The sequence below is a fragment of the Puntigrus tetrazona genome, chromosome 16 (genome assembly GCF_018831695.1).
Source record: "Puntigrus tetrazona isolate hp1 chromosome 16, ASM1883169v1, whole genome shotgun sequence".
Classification (NCBI taxonomy): domain Eukaryota; kingdom Metazoa; phylum Chordata; class Actinopteri; order Cypriniformes; family Cyprinidae; genus Puntigrus; species Puntigrus tetrazona.
In genome coordinates, this window is record NC_056714.1 from 4345240 (window position 1) to 4358995 (window position 13756).

The following is a 13756-nucleotide window of genomic DNA, read 5'->3' on the forward strand; positions in this document are numbered from 1 at the left end:
GGAAACCGCTGCCATGCGTCTGACAGAGCTCAGCAGGAAGGAAGACTGCGATGTGGTCCAGAACTTGATCATGACCGTCCAGGACAGATACAGAAACTCCTCCAGCACACCACAGACAGGGGAAAACACTCGAGGACATCAAAAGACAAGCTAAACAGGTATTGACTTAGCGCATAAGAGCTAAAACACTGACAGAAAAGACCTTTTTCTTAGAAATCATTTGGCAAATACTAAGCTTCTGTGCTTTTCTCCTCCACAGTTCAATGAGTCACATGGCACCTACTGGTGGACTGGATAGCGGAGTCGAACAGACACTGGATACACACAAAGAGATTGCAGTGTCACAGGAAGAGAGATCAAACAGCAGCTCACTGAACAAAAGGTGCACGTCACATCTCAGGACTCGCGGCAACAATGGTCACTGCTGGCCAGTGTCAGAGAGTTTCGAAGTCAGGTGACAGTTTGGTCTTTAGGCCAGTGCTACGCTGACACTGATAATAATAATAATTTATGGCAAACTTTGGTATTCTTTGATATTTTACATGGTGTAGGATTGAAAATGAATTAGGAACTCATCAGTGTATCAGCCAATAATCGATGTCCCAACCAGTAAAAGCAATTATTTGATCTATCAGCCTTCAGGGTCTAGTTAAAGCAATAACGCATTATCATGTTAATAGTTGCTCAATCAGCGTCCCAACTAAAGAAAATATCAGATAACAGTGTCACTTCTCAACAGGCATAGGACATCAATATAACGTCAGGTTGATGTTGCATTTTAGTTGAAGAAAAGTGAGGATTTACTTCAGTATTTGACACCAATTTGACATTGACTTAATGTTTGATTTTGGTTACACAAGCTAAAAACAACAAATATCAATGTCAGCTGACAGTGTAATAATTTATTAATTTTAACCTCTAAAATTAAAAGGAATTAGAGAAATTAGAGAGAGAATGGATACAAACTCTCAAACTGTCAGAACTATAGCAAGATATAAACGTAACCTTGCAAATGTAAGAAAATATATCAAGCTGTGAAATAAAGAAGTTGCAGTAACCTTTTTGTAAAAAATAATAAAAAATTGAAATATCCAAAAAATAAAAATAAAATAAATCAAGATGTAAACTAACAGATACCTAAGATGTTATTTCTGATGATGGCACATTCAAATTTGCTGTAAAACTTCTCAGTACAGTAAAACAAAACGTATAAACCATACTGGAAATTTCACCACAGAAGCAGTCAGTTGAGTCAGTTCATTTATAAGGTGATTTTATGTTTTCAGGAGTTCAGAAGCTGCTCCAGCTCCAAGCGGCCGATGTGCTGAGGCCTGTCTGAAAGAAGTGGCAGCTCTACTTCTGGAGAAAGCTCAGAGTTCTCCAAGACATGCAGCACCTGGAGAACATGGTGTCTGAGCTCAGAGGCTCATGGGACACCATCAGCGGCAAATCAGCGAGAGGTGAGCCTATGGGAGCTTTGTAGTTTTTAATCAGCTGAACAACTACTTAAACCCAAATGGATACCTGGACAATTTTTTTAATTTGTTTTCTGACTGCATCACAGCACAGAGACAGCGCTCATAAAGATAATAAATTAGATTTGCTTTTTAATTCAAATAGTTCAGGTTATATTTAGAAAGGAGAGGTTATTATGTGAGTTTAGGAGTGCATAAGTCTAAGTGGAGGTCCATGACATGCGAGTCCCACAAAGGCTCAGTTCTAGCACCTCTCTGTTTAGCCTAAGTCATATAATGAGAAAGAACCAAACTGCCTATCACAGCTATGTGTTGACACAACTTTACCAAAGCCTTATCTCCAAATGACTACATCCCAATTGATTCCCTCTGCCAATGCACTGATGAAGAAATTAACAGTTGGATGTACCAAAGCGTAGAGACCTAAATACATTGCATATATGCTCACTGAATATAAACAGACCACTGAATTCATTAGGATCAGAGTCAGTTAGAAATACCAGAGGTTCTCACAAAACAGGGAAGTCTGCTTTTAGCTATTATGCTGCTTGCAGTTGAAACCAGAAGAGATCAGGCGTGCTAACACATTCACATTTAAATCCAGACTCAAAGCCCATCTGTTTAGCTGTGCATTTATTGAATGAGCACTGTGACGAACTGATTGCACTGTATTTTTAAGTTATGTTTATTGTTGTGATTGTCATTTTTGTGATTTTATTTTAGCTCTAACTTTTGCTTTTTGTCCCAAGGCAACACAAGCTGGAAGAGGCTCTGCTGTTTTCAGGCAGATTCACTGGCGCTCTGCAGGCTCTTAATGATTGGCTGTACAGAGCCAGGAGCCACAGCTGGCTGAAGATGTGCCTGTCTGCGGTGAAAAAACCTGATCAACAATCTGATTGACAAGCACAAGGTAGCACATCTCAGGATATACAAACTAGGAGTGTTATAGTGTGCTGAGGTGAGCTCTGTGCTCCTCTGGCGCTGGAGTGTTCAGCGGGAGCTGGGGCGTGCCAGCTGTATCCGTACGCTGGCGCTTCGGTCAGGATCTGACTCGGAGCAACACGGCCCGATGCTCACTGGCTGCAGGAGCAGATGGAGGAGCTGGAGGGCCGCTGGGAGTCCGTTGTGCAAGCTCTCGGTGTCCAGACAGACTCGACTAGAGCGGCGCTGCAACAGGTACTAGCATACGCCGTTGATAATGACAGGACCTTCATTCACAAGTTCACAAGTTTTGAATTTGCCATTTGTAGATGAGTGCGGAGGAATGTGTTTACTGCGACAGTGGTTTCTGGTCCCCATTCAGTAATGTCAATGACAGAATCATGAGTGATGAGTGTTGTATGAGGAGCCTGAGACCATGGGCATCAACAGAGATCTTGGAGCTTTCTCCCTTACACTGGGATTTCTCCAGTTTCTCTGAATCTTTTGATGATGTTGCACTATAGAGCGTTAGATTTGCCAAGCCTTTGCGGTCTGACCTTGGACGTTGATAGCCTCTGACTATCTGTACTTCTGAGAGACTCTGCCTTTCTAAGACCCTTTTGTAGCAAATTATGATACAGACCTGATGCAGTTGACTCAAAGTAGTTGGTAGATGTTCTCCAAGCTGAATCTTTTTCCAAATTCCTTTATTTGCCACCATGCCAACTTTTTTTGTAACAGCATCAAATTTGAAATGAGCTCATTTAGTGGATAAAAGTGTAAAATTTCTCAGTTTAAACATTCGCACGTGAAAGTCTTTAAGTCTACATTTTTATTTAAATTTAATAACAGCCCAACATTTGGGTTGTACATTCCACATATTTGATATTCACAACATATTTGTTCTCAGGCAGAAGGAGTTTGATGGAATGGTTCACTGCGTTTTCTGGATCATCTTTCTGATGTTGAGAGGGTCCTAAAGTATGGAGTGCTGCCTGAGGAAGAGCAGGCTCTTCTGGCATTCGTAGCTGTCATCAGGTAAGGTGGATATGGACTCATTTATTATTCCCAGAGATTGGTATCTTATTACTTCATGGTCTTTGTGATCTGCGGAGTCGATGGATTTTTAAGCGCTCAGCAGAGCAACGCGAGAACGATTCGCCAAACTGGGTGAGGAGATTCACCTTCGTCCTGCCATCGAGACTCGGTCATCACCATCAAATCATGGATCAGCATCACAAAGGACTTCGCTATGAAGAGGTGAGTCCAGTTGAACTATGATCACTGGGTTGTTAATCCAGTTTGAAATCTGTTGAGATTTGTGGTTGAACAGAGACCATCGGAGCTCTGGAAGTCTCACTCATTTTCTTCTATAAAGGCATGGTAATTGAAGTGATGGAATCAACACAATGATGAATATCTTGTCACGTATAAATGAAAAGATGTTTATAACAGTACTTCAGATAAAAATCAGTCACTGAAGTAAGATGATAGTTTAATTATCAACACATATAATGCAATGCAACACAATGAAATGAGCAAAATAATTTTTTAAAACCTGTTGATCATATTGGAGACTCCTTAAAAAAATAAACGTGTAGATAATAAAGTAAAGCTGAGCTGCTTTAGAGCTGAATACAGAATAATGGTATATATTGCCGATTTGGCTCAGGTCAGGCGTGAGCGAAGCAGCAGGCGAAGAGGATCCAGAGCACACTGTCTGCTCGAGGCAGAGAGAGAGGAGATACAGAGATTACTGGACTGGATCTCGTCTGCTGAAGAGTCTCTCAATCTGAAGGAGAGCAGGGCAGCTGCCTGAAGACCTAGAGCTCACTGCAGAGCTCATCACTCCTTTTGCAGTAATATAGCCAATCTATTCAGATTCAACAATTCTGTCTAATTTACTCACTTTACTTTCTTCTGCTGTAAAAAATGCAATTTTGAAACAACATAAAGCTGAGTAAATGATGACAGAATTTTCATTCTGAGTGAACTGTCCTTTAAGAATATACTGCAATGTCCTGACAAGTTTTCATAAGGTTTTGACATCTGTGTATCTATTTCAAAAGCCCTTTATAAAATCAGCAAAAAAAATCAACCAGTTTTTATCCTGAAAGGTCCTGTCAAGTTTTTTTTTTTACTAAAAAATCAGAAAATTAATATTGATACACAAATATCCAGGATACATATGTGCATCACAGTTATTGTGTTGACTAAAATTATATAAAACTGTTTTGCTATTTTTTTTCTTGAAATATAATAAATGTTAACTAAAATAAAATAAAAAGTATCTTGTTTAATTTCAGCTAACTTCACCTAAGACTTATTTTCGTTTTAGCCAAAAATAACTAAATAAACTAGTTATAAAACGACTAAAGCTATATCAATAACAACTATATAGACATATTAAAATGAAAATGGAACATTAACATGAAGAACATAGACACAACATTTTTAAGTATTGTTTTTTTACATACGTGTACCTATGGTATTAGCACAAAATAATTCAACTGCATGCAATAACCTTAAATCTATACTAAGCCCTATATTAAATACTTAGTTTAATATTTAGTTAGTAAAGTACTTTAAAAATCAGAGCAGATCTGCCTCTACAAAAAAACAAAACCACGATGAAGGTCAAAGAAATGTTACTGTTTCCTTTTAAGGATTTCATGAATGAGATCAAAGGAAATTACCTGAAATGAAAAGCTATTTACAAATCCTGTAAACACAAAGCTGGTTCCCAAGCAGCAGGTTTCCCAGTCATAAAAGAAAGCACCAACCAAGTGAAGTAAAGCATCGTGATTGGTTGCTATGATTATTGTGTGCATGTATTCAGCTGTGTCTCCGTTGACTGTATTACGCAAAGGGAGGAGAGGCACAGCAAGCCCCGTTCGTCAGTGCCTCTTCCGCTGGAGAAGCTGGACCCTCCAGACGCCCATGATGATTCAGCTGGTGGTGTGTCAATGGAGAAACTCTGGCTCCTGGCTCATGGCAGACAGAGCAGACTAGAAGGAAGCATCTGCAGAAAGCTGAAAAGAGGTGATCGTGACTTTTATAAAACAACCACTTTATGTCTGAATCCGTATGGCTGTTTAAGAATCTCTTTGGCACATGCAGCTGGAGGAGTTTGCAAATTTTGACTTCAACATCTGGTGAAAAGATGCATGCAGTGGATAAGTCACCTCAAATCCCGGATACTGGATGTTTTCCATTAGCATTGATCGAGACCAGGATGGACGAATCACTCTGCAAAGAGTTCATCGACAGCGTTCTGGCCTCTAGTGAGCATTAAAACTCTTGGTTGCTGATTTTTTAGCTCTTTCCAGATATTAATCGTGATTAACCAAGTATATATATTTTTTCATACTATATGTGTTTACTGTGTAAATATATGTATAAAGATAAACACTAACAGCATATTTTGCTGTATGTATTTAGTATTTACATGTATATGTTTGTAATAATTATATCATGTATAAATAATATGAAATAAACTGTATAAATGTAACATATTTTCCTAAATATATACATGCATGTGTGTATTTACATACATGCATAATAAATATACACAGTACACCTCATTACATATTATGTAAACAACAACTTTTAGCATTTGACAGCATTAGCACAAATATGTGTATGTATTCTATATATATCTATATATATATATATATATATATATATATATATATATATATATATATATATATAGCATACGATAAATAATATATACATCTATGAATATTTTTTATGTCCATCTTAATACCAGTCAATACATTTTGATATTATGAGTAAATAAAAAAAGACATCTATTTACAAATAAATAAATACATATATGTAGGTGTGCATATTCCTGACAGTATAGATTGTTGCATAATAAGGCTTATATAAATATCATCATATAGATATCACTAATACAGTGTACATGATTTTAGATATGTGATTAAGCATATATTCATCCACCTGGAAGTATGCTTAATTTAATACCACCTTGTATATGGGTATATATGTAACTTTGCTAAATTTGACTTTGCGTATGTACAGAATTTCCACAACTCCTGGAAATGACAGCGGTTGCTAACATATTTGATGTTAACGGTGATGGATTCATTGACTACTATGAGTTTGTGAGTGCCCTCCATCAAGCCGAGACCACTTACAGAAAGAGCGATAGATGCCAGACCAAATCAATGAGGAGAGCATGTGCAGCTCTGTTTTACTTTCTTACCTGCATTCGAAGTATTTCTGTAGAGCTGAAGATAACAAAACCCTCATTTCTGCAGGTGAAGTCGTCAGAGTCTCTCAGTGCAACTGCCCGAGAGATTTCAGAAGTAGAGCAAATAAAGCGCCAAATCAGCTACAGGAGTGCGTGAAAATCTACTCTCAGTACAAATAATGTGGTTTATAGCTAATATTAACACACCTGGCCTTGGGTGATCTGATCATCACAATTCTGGGTGTGATTAGAGCACAGAATAAAAAGACATCTAAAGGAACCAAAACAGAAAGCGAGAGATTGAACCAGCATATCACGGTTCTTCTCATCATAGGAAATGTTGGTCTGTTGGGATACATTTGAAGGGCTAGTTCACCCAAAAATGAAAAATCTGTCATTAATTTCTCACCACATATCATTTCCAAACCCATAATACCTCTGCTGTCTGACCCTCCATAGACAGCAATACAAATCAAATGATCCAGGTCAGAAACATGAGTAAAAGAGTCCATGTGACATCTGTGGCTCAACTTCACTGTTGCAGTGCTAGGAGAATACAAAAATATAGAAAACAAAAATAGCAATTCAACTAGCCTATACTACTGACGCAATCCAAAAGCGGCAAGATGAAGAAAGAATCCATAGTGCCACTTGCAGGCTATATTCTAAACATAGAGAAAGGAAGGACTATGAACAGACCAGGCTCTGTAAAGTAGCTATCAACAGAATGATAAGCGCTAAACAATGCTCGGAGTAATTGATATAGAAGTGAGTCTGTTTGGAAAGCAGCTGTGTAATCAGGTGAGTGTGTCATTAATGGGTATGGGAAATGAAGTCAACAGTGGTGTGTGGGTGACCTCTGGGGTGAGTGAACAGAAGCTCATTACCCAGATTTGTTACTAAAGACAGTTGCTAAACAGATAATAAATAAGACCTATGTTTCTAGAGTTAGATTGTTAATTAAGACTTGCCGTGTTATAAACCAATGGAATTGGGGTGGAAAGAATGGTTGAGTAAATTGTGTTATTTTTGTTTTAATTCTCTTAAGCGTCATAAAAACTGAGAGTTAAGCCACAGATGTCACTTGAAATGTTTACTTTACTATGTTTCTGGATCCGGGGATGAATTGTCTATAGAGAGTCAGATAGCTCTCTGAATTTAATCTAAAATATCTTTACTTGTGTTCTGAAGGGAACACCTTGGGCCTTACGGGTTTGGAGCGACCACGAGGAGAGTAATTAATGACAACATTTTCATTTTTAGAATAAACTAACCCTTTAAGATCAGCTTTTGAGAAACACAGCCCGATTAAATGCACTAAAAAACCAGAATCAGAGAGTGTATCGCGCGGCCTTACATGCTGCAAATCAGATGTTGGTACCAGGTGTAAATGGGGACATGACAATATTTCTATGATTTTCACCAGTTTGGACTCTCAGCAGTTGCGGATGGTTCGTATTCTCAGAAGCACTCCTGAGTGGTGCGAGTTGGTGGTGGATGGACAGCATTAGATGAGTTTCTAAAGTGAAGAGCTTGACCCTGCAGAGGTCAATATCTCACAACTATTCTTGTAACAAAGATGAAATCAGAAGACAAACAATATGTCCAACAGCTTAGGAAAATTGCGCTATTTTCTGTATAATATTATCATAATGGCTCACACACTTTATTTTGAGACTAATTCTCCTAATGGCTACTTATTTTGCCCCATAATTCCCTAATTTCTTTGTTTAATAATAATATACTTATTCAGCAGAGCTGCATTTAGTGTTAGTAAAGACTTTTGATCATTTAACTTCTGCACAAGCAGTAAGGGACATGCGAGCCACATGAAGATAAAGGAGAGTATCTCTCTCCGGACGGCGTTGTTCGAAAAGCGATCTGGGCCGCGGAAGGCAGTGCTAAAAAGGCTTACGGCCGTCCAGCAGATCAACTCCAGCCTGAGTTTTATACAGCGGCGCCCGGCTCCAGCGGCCGCTGACCACTTAAAGGTACACCAGCTAACCGTTAACTAACCGGCACAATACAGGAGATGCTCGTGTGTCAGCCAATCCGAAAGACTTCAGTTACGTATAAAGAAACGCGTCTCTTTAATACGCTGATATAAACATTACTACGCAGAAGTTTCTCTGGTGAGAGGTGCATTCGACCCAGGGCTCTGTTGCAGCACGAAGAGCGATACCCTTCTCTGCAGACATCGGCTCACGCCCCACCTGTAGGTTAAACAGCGCTCACCACTTGCAGTCTACATTTACCATATTTGTCTGCTATTTTCATGTAAAAATGTCTAGATGCAAAATGATAAAGTATCCCATACTTTGTACACAGAACCCCACTGACTTGCGCAAAGGAAAAAATAATCTGTACACCAATTTAGTAATTCATTGTCTCAATGTAATAAATCATTCATGCACTAAATAATAATTTGAGTCCCAACTTTTTATTAGGTGTACCTTAACTTTACTATGTGCATGCATTTAAATGAATCATTACAGCACACTTATTGCTCATATTGCTTACACACGTTATTACATTGTACTTATATTTGCAAAAATAGCTTCTGTGTAATGACATATATAATTAACATTTCTGTAAGTACATTAGGATTGCATATTTAGCCCCATGCCTTACATCTTAACACACCATAAATATACCACCAATCCTGTCCCTAACCTTGCCTGTATATCTCACCCTAATACTTTTAATGTGCAATATTAATAAATACATTTCACTAAATTTTTGATGTAATTGCTTAATAGTTAGAACTCACTTTGTATAAAATTGGACCATAATCTATTCCAATTGTTTATGTTATGCTATTGACACTTTAATTGAGTTTATTTTGGAGTTGGTATATTATATCTAAGGCAAAAACATCTATAATTGAGAATAGAAGATGATAAATGGGTGTTAGAGGATCAATCATGGGTAGATTGCTATTTTATGTCCTGCATGTCCTTGCATGTGCTAAATAATGTTATAATACTGAAAAACAAAATTATTGTATCCTGTTTCACCTGTCTAGAGAAGTAATTTGTCACATTTAAGTGACTTTAGATTAATAGCACGTTCAGGTGATTTTGTGTTTTTGTTTTCCTAGCTGAAAGAGGCAGAAAAGACCATAACGCATGGCCACATCTCGTCCCATACTGCGAGGCTCCAACCAGGCGCAGGCGGATGGACGAAGCCACCCAGCAGGCCACGTTTATGGCACGGTCCCTAGTGCTCTGGTGTCTTACACCATCGTTTCCCAACAACATTACACACGACTTTACCTTCGCAGACTTTATTTTTACCCAACGGACTCCCGGCTTTATAATATAACGAGAAGCGCTGGGAGAAGTATTTTTTGCAATAGGTTTGAGCAGCATGGCGCCTGTAGTATCAAAAAGAGCAGCAAGCATGTAATGCTACACAGCATACTATATACACACAGGTCACCACATTTTCTATTTGGTGACTGCTGATGCGGGGCGATGTTCAGGAGTCTGACACTGCGTCCGAAGAAGAATAACCACTGCCTTTGTATCAGTTCCACCCCACAGTTAAAACAGAACCAAAAAACTGCTATTTTATAGTTTTCCAGGCTTTATGAAAATCTGAGCTTTTGGGGTCAATGTGATTTGTTTGTGTAAAGTGTGCCAAGCTGTATATCACTCCAGGTCTGAAGTGCTGGAATATTTTTAGGGTCTGAGGTATGGATTTAAAAGACCACATATGAAATATATCACTGATCTCCACCTATGGAAATAGCCAAACTACTACTATGGTGGTAAGATCTCAGAGATACATGACTGTAACTACATTTTCTTGAGGAAATGTGTAAAATAGCAAACAGAAAAACTGGAAAAAACCTTGTTGTGGTCTGATATTTATAAATAATATTGTTGGAGTTAGCTTTATTTCATGGCAATTTTAGATTGAGAGGTCCTAGTGTCACAGTACTTTAATAAACATGTTTGCTCTCCAGGCACTAGTCGTGTAACTGTGGCAATGTTTCATTACCACGGTGTGAAGGTGTTAACTGCCTCACTTAGCTGACACCTTTTAATCAATAAAATCTAACGCCTTCTTGTTTACAAAAGCAAATCGTAAGAGATCAAGCCATTAAACTTCAACAAATATGCCACACATGGGGCTGATTATGTATACATATTCATTTGTCATCAGCACTCAAATAACAAAATATGTGGTTATAAATATTGCACCATGGTAAAAATATTCTGTATTCATGGGAAAAAAAGCATTGTGCAAAGACAACATACAAGAAAATGCTTATTTATTTAACAATCATCAACTTTATTTGTGTGGATGCATGAAGAACCATCGCTGCCTATGAGTGTTCCTTTAAAATACAAAACTGCTCTGTGTCAGAAATGTGGTTCTGCATAGAAGTAATAGCAGAGATAAGTTATTATATTCATAGTCGCATGTATAATACAATCAAGAAACAAAACATCTGCCATGATTGTTTGATAAACTTATTCACCAACTCAGCAAGGTTGGATCTTAAGATCTTAAAGTCTGCTAACTATGGCTTCACCAGGTGTAATTCACAATCATTCCAACATGACTTGGACAAACAAGTCCAACAGAGAGAATTTGCGGATGTTTCTTGAGGTCTTTAGATACTTAGTCTGTTTTAGGGATATTTCTTTTTAGCTTTTTAGCATAGCATGTTATTGTGTGTGTCTCTCTAATTTTACACCTCAGTGTTTGCCTTAAAATATATTATGAAGTGTAATTTTCAGCATATAGGCATATATCTATAGTATATTTATTTGTTTTTCTCCCCATAAAAAAGCGTATTTAATTCCGAACAATCCATACTACAGTCATAACTTCGCTTGAGGATATGAAAGATGTAAGTCTCAGCCAAAGATTAACTAGATGCATACCTATCACAAATATACTTTTATCGCTTTCAGCTTTTTGATTTTTTGACACAATGGCTACAGGCAAAACCGATCCACATTGGTCAGACCTGCTTTTTCACGATGTCCTGCTCAAGGCAAGAAGTCTGCTGTGTTCATTTTTGCCTTAAAGCCTAGCCCCATCAGATATTTGTGGGTTAAATTCTTGCCTGCGACCTTGCAGAGTGTTATGGATGTGGCAGCATTTACAGTTGGAATTACATATCAAATATGTGTGACTTTTAATTTTGTGCATCACAGCGGTTCGAGTTCTCTTGAGTTTGAAGAGCTGGAAATGGGTTTTGAGTTCATTGCAACATTAGAGTATATTTCTTACTTAGCACGCTTTCTGTGGCTTTTTGCTTTGCTTCTCCCTGTTCCATCTGAGAATCTTTAATCGGCGCTGATAAATAAATACTGTATATATATTTGCATATTAGGTTAATTGACGTTTGAAATGATTGGCCAGTGCTGTTGAATGGACTGTGATTGAGTTGTCTTGTGCCCGGCAAATAATGATATCTGGCAGCAGATTGATTATCTATACAAAATCCATTTGACACTCAAAGTCCATTTCCCTTCTGTTATTCACCACCTAATACACGTGCTGGTTTTATATGATCCATTTCATGGAAAGAGATCCTCTTCTGCTATGCACCTGCTATTACTGTACCTATAAATCTCACAGTGCTGTAAAAATAATGAGTATGTTCAGTAACTTGTTGTTGCTTCTTACTATGCCTTTCTGATCTGGTAAAACAAGGTTACATAGAATTGCAGATCAGCGTGAATTGCTTTTAATTCCAGCTGTGGCAGAATGACACTAATCATGGCATTTCTTATGATATAAATCTGTTCCAGATAAAATGTTTCATAGAACGTTGTGTAAAAAATGGTCAATAAACTGATTTTTTTCCTAGGCGAAGAATCTCAGGCTGATGTACTGTGGTAAGAATTCTTCCACATTAATTTTTCACAGCTGGTTTTCCATATTTGGGTCTGATTTCATATGTGTGTATTTTGGTGGTGAATAGGGTGATCCATGAGAGCCATATTTCTCAGGCTGATCGTGGCTAGGATTTGTATAATGCCCTAGAGCTACTTGCGTTTAGTCTTTGTTTGCTTCACCAGACCCATTATGTTTTCCAAGATGCTCTTGAAATGCTTTGAATCAAAGCAACACAGAAATCCTAGCCCCAAGGACTTATGCTCGGAGGAAAAAAATGCGCGTATCAGCCTCCCTAGCGTTGAAATAATGCATTAAACTTAGAAATGGATTCACCAAAATGTCTAATTCTGCCATCATTTACTCTGCCATGAGTATAGTCTGCATGAACTACATCTGCATGAGTTTCTTTGTTCTCCTGAGCACGAAATGAGATGTTCTGAAAGTTTTTTATGTAGGAACATTTTGAGTCCTTTTGACTTCATGGTAGAAAAAATGCTATGGAAGTCAATGGTAACCCCAAAACAGCTTTTTCAAGATCCTCCCTTTGAGATATTTTCCTCCATAACGGATAATAAGAAATGGAAGGTTAAAATAAATCTACATATTAAACATTTCCTCTTGCTGCATAATTCCATTTTGAGAGAAAGTCACCTCCAGTTTAGATGCCTAATATTCCTCTCAGATCAGAAGTACGTATTAATGCCCCGACTTCCACCTGAGGTATTTTAAATTGTGAATCTGAAAGAGGTCAAAAGTGCATCCCTTCACCCTTCTAGTTCAACATTTTCTATCTGGTCTGCTTGGTCTAAACACCAAAATTAAAATATAATCATAATGCTGAGCCAAAACTGCAAAATACAACTATTAATATTTCTCAGTCATGCATATGAGTTATGCAAGCGGCTTTTTGCCACAAGTATCAATTAAATTACTTTATAAGTAACTTATGTGTGTGTTTGTATTTTGCAATTGGCTTTTTCAGTTGATAGTTGATAATATGCGACAGAAAATCGGCAGTATAAGCATCATCTGAGTGAAAGTATTATCTCTATCGGTAAATAAGTTAAAGAAAAATGTTTTTTCACCATTATTTAAAAATGTTAAATGGTGGTGTAACAAATAAACGCATTATCAATTCCAAGTTGGCACTGGTACAGATCTGAGCCTCTTCCACCAACCAACTTCACCATCCAGCACCACGCCAGCCAACCTGGCGGCCTGCCCTGAATACTAACCAGCGCTTTAGATCCATCACCAGCTCATCAGCGGCTGCAACAGC